This window comes from Orycteropus afer, unplaced genomic scaffold, assembly GCF_000298275.1.
Source record: "Orycteropus afer afer isolate SDZICR_OR568_19922 unplaced genomic scaffold, OryAfe1.0 scaffold00004, whole genome shotgun sequence".
NCBI lineage: Eukaryota > Metazoa > Chordata > Mammalia > Tubulidentata > Orycteropodidae > Orycteropus > Orycteropus afer.
In genome coordinates this window covers 31,980,167-31,984,548 of record NW_006921591.1, presented here as the reverse complement: position 1 = coordinate 31,984,548, position 4,382 = coordinate 31,980,167, and positions in this window count along the sequence as shown.

Genomic DNA, 4,382 nt, shown 5'->3' with positions numbered 1-4,382 from the left:
AAAGTACCTGAGATATAAATAGAGAAGTTGTTATGTTGGCAAATATCTTCTTGAGTGTGTTTTGACTACAAGAAAACTTAAAAAAAAAAAAAAAAAAAAAAAACAAGGAAGTCACAAGTCAGGATTTCTAACCTGTAGAAAGAATTACTTGGTATTTGTTAGGAATGTGTATACAGCTGTCCCTAGGAAGACACCTTTATCAGTGTTGTTGTTAGGTGCTGTCAAGTCATCTCCAACTCATAGGGACCTTATATACAACACAATTAAATATTTCCCATTGTCCTGTGCCTTGCTATGCCTGAGCCCCTCTTTGAAGCCACTGTATTGTAGCCATCTTGCTGAGGGCCTTTCCCTTTTTTGTTGACCCTTCACTTTACCAAGTATAATATCCTTCTCCAGGGAATGGTCCCTTCTGACAACACGACCAAATTTGGTGGATGAAGTCAGGCCATTCTTGTTTCCAAGGACCATTCCGGCTACACTTCCTTCAGGACAGATTTGTTCATTTTTTGGCAGTCCATGGTACTTTCAGTATTCTTCACCAACACCACACTCAAAAGCATCAACTCTTCTTCAGTCTTCCTTGTTCATTGTCCAGCTCTGATATGCATATAAGGTGACTGAAAATTAGATGGCTTGTGTTAGACATGCCTTAGTCCTCAAGAAGACATCTTTCTTCTTCAGCACTTTAAAGAGGTCTTTTGCAGCAGATTCCCCCAGTACAATACATTATCTGATGTCTTGACTGCAACTTCCAATGGTGTTGATTGTGGAACTGAGTAATATGAAATCTTTGACAACTTCAATCTTTTCTCCATTTGTTGTGAGGCTGGTTATTGGTCCAATTGTGGGAATTTTTGTTTTCTTTATATTGAGGTGTAATTCATACTGCAGACTGTAGTCTGTAGTCTTCATCAGTAAGTGCTTCAAGTCATCTTCACTTTCAGCAAGCACAGTTGTGTCGTTTGCCTCCAATCCTGATGCCACGTTCATCTTCATGTAGTACAGTTTCTCAGATTATTTGCTTAGCATTCAGATTGAATAAGTATCCCTTCCTGATTTTAAACCATGAAGTATGCCTTTGTTCTCTTTGAGCAGCAGCATCCTGGTCTATGTACAGGTTCCTCATGAATACAATAAAGTGTTCTGGAATTTCCATTCTTCTCAATGTTATCCATAATTTGTTATGATCTACACAATCAAATGCTTTTGCATAGTCAATAAAACACAAGTAAAAATCTTTCTGGTATTCTTTGTTTGAGCCAACGTCCATCTGACATCAGCAATGATATCCCTCATTCCACATCCTCTTCTGAATCCAGCTTGTATTTCTGGAAATTCTCTGTCAGTATACTACTGCAACCGTTTTTGAATAATCTTCAGTAGGACTTTACTTGTATAGAATATTAATGATATTGTTCCTTAATTTCTACATTCTGTGAGATCACCGTTCTTTGGAATGGGTATAAATATGGATCTCTTCCAGTCAGTTGGCCAGGTCTTCCAAATCTCTTGGATTAGCCAAGTAATTGTCTCCAGTGTGACATCTGTTTCTTCAAACATCTCAATGGATATTCCATCAATTCCTGGAGCCTTGTTTTGGCCAACCTTCAGTACAGCTTTGACTTCATCCTTCAATATGATTGGTTCCATATCATATGTCACATCCTGAAATGGATGAATATTGACCGATTCTTTTTGGTACAGTGACCCTGTATTCTTCCCTTCCTTCTTCTCCTTCTCCTTCTTCTTTTAATTTTTATTGTGATTTGGGTGAATGTTTACAGAGAAAATTCACTTTCCATACAATAGCTCACATATACTTTGTCTCATGACATTAACTGTAATTTCCCACAATACAGTAGTTCCGCTTTCACTTCTTCCCCATAGTTACCTCTTCCCTGTGTCCATTCCTCCATGCATTCCTGCCTCCTGAGTTGTCTCCCGGTGCATTCACAGCCCTTCTAGTCTCCCATGATTGATCTCTCCAAGGAGTGTATCTACCTAACGTGAATGTTCACCTCATATGCCTGTCTTTTGCTTGCCTGGAATCCACAGGTTGGTTCTATTCCAGACCTGAAGGGCAGCAAGAGGCCATAGTCTCAGTGGTTCCATCAGGCTCTATCAGACCAGCAAACCTGGTCCAGTTTTTTCTTTTTTTATGATTTTGAGTTTTGTTCCACATTATTCTCCCTCTCTATCCAGTATCTCCTACGTAGATTCCCCTCTGAATAGATGACAGAGGTAACCAGGCACCATCTAGTTCTTCTGGTTTCATACTTGTATAGACTGAGGATCTCATGGTGTACCAGTCCCTTGGATTAATTGTTTCCCTGTGTCTTTGGTTTTCTTCATTCTTCTTTGCTCTGGATAAGGAGAGACTCATTGTTGCATTTACATCTCCACTTGAAAGCTTTTAAAATCCCAGTTGCTACTCAACAAAGTAGGATGTGGAACAATGTTTTTTTTGTGTAGAATGCTATGCCAATTGAGCTTGATGTCCCATGCAACTATGGTCCCAAGCTCACAGGTCCAAGTGCTTGCTCCCTTTAGGTAGCTGGCTGAGGCCAAGAAGTGGCTATAACCTGCTTTGTCAGCACTACTATATACTTGGGAATTCTCACAGAACATTCCAATACACTTGTAGACACATTGTCTTCCTACCCTATACATGGTCATGGGAACACTCCCCCTTGCATAGACATACCTAATAGTTCAGCACATCCACTCATCTATCTACTAGTATATCAAAATGTTTGACTTCACTGACAACACAGTGCTGTATGTGCAAAAGTGTTAATCTCTGTTGTCTGTACCTTCCATGCACCTCTCCATGTCTTCCTCTTACTCAATGCCACTGTGTTTATCCCTACAATTTGGTACATTGCCCTTCTCTTCACACAAATCAATACTTGTCTCTACCTATCTAACAGTGTTCCCTCCCATTTCCTCCCTTCCTACCCCTGGTAACAAACAAAGAGAATTTCCTTCCATATATAAACTTTTCCTTGACTTTTTACAATAAAGGACTAATACAATATTTGTCTATCTATGATTGGCTTATTTCACTAAATATAATATCCTCCAAGTTCATGTACATTATGCAGTGTTTTGCAGATTCTGTTATTCTTAAGGTTGCATAGTATACCATATTGTGTATTACCATTGTTTGATTATCCATTATTCTGTTGATGGGCATCTAGGTTGTTTCCATCTTTTGGCTATTGTAAATAGTGCTGCAATGAACATGGGTGTGCATATATCTGCTCTTGTCCTGGCTCTCACTTCTTAAAATAAATACCTAGTAATGGAAAGCCTGGGTCAAATGGGAATTCTAAGTCCAACTTTTTAAGCAATAGCCATACTGTTTCCAAAGTGGTTATATCATTTGACAGTTCCACCAACAGAGTTTGAGAGTCCAAATCTCTCCACATACTCACCAGCATTTTTTATTTTCTGTCTTTTTGAACTTTGCTACTAGTGCTAGGGCAAGACGGTATCTCATTGTTTTGATTTCCTTCTCTCTAATGGCTAATTATAGTGAGCATTTCTTCATATGTTGTTGTTGTTGTTGTTGTTGTGTGCCATCTAGTCAGCCCCGACTCATAGCGACCCCTCCTTTGGTTTCCGAGGCAGTATCACTACAGAAGTAGTATTGCCCAACCTTCCTTCCGAGGAGTGGCTGGTGGGTTTGAACCACCAGCCTTCTGGTTAGCAGTCTAGTGCTTTAGCCACTATGCTACCAGAGCTCCTATCATATGTTGTTAGCCACCTGGATATTGTCTTTGATGAAGTATCTATTCATGTCTTCTGCCCTTTTAAAATTGGATTATTTTTCTTTTTGTTGTTGATGTGTTGGAGTTTTTATAAATTCTAAAGATGAGTCCATTGTCAGATAAGTCATTGCCAATATTTTCCCCCAATCTGTAGGTTCTCTTTTTTACTCTCTTGGAGATGTCTTTGGAAACACATTAAAATTTAATTTTGAGAAGGTCCCATTCATCTAGTTTCTCTTCTGTTGTTTGTGCATTTTGGATCATGCTTGATAGTCTATTTATGCCATATATGAAGGCCCTAAATTTGCCCCTAGTTTTTCCTTGAGAAACTTTATAGTTTTAGGTTTCACATTTAAGTCTTTGATCCCTCTGGAGTTACTTCTTTGTGTATGGGGTGTGGTACAGATCTTGTTTCATTTATCTGCAAATGGATATCCAGTTCTGCCAACACTATTGGTTAAACAGACATTTTGTCTCCCATTTAATGGATTTGGGCCCTTTGTCAAAGATCAGCTGACCATAGGTTGATGGATCAATTTCTGGGTTCTTAATTCTGTTCCATTGGTTTATGTGTCTGTTGTTGTACTGATACCAGGCAGTTTTGAC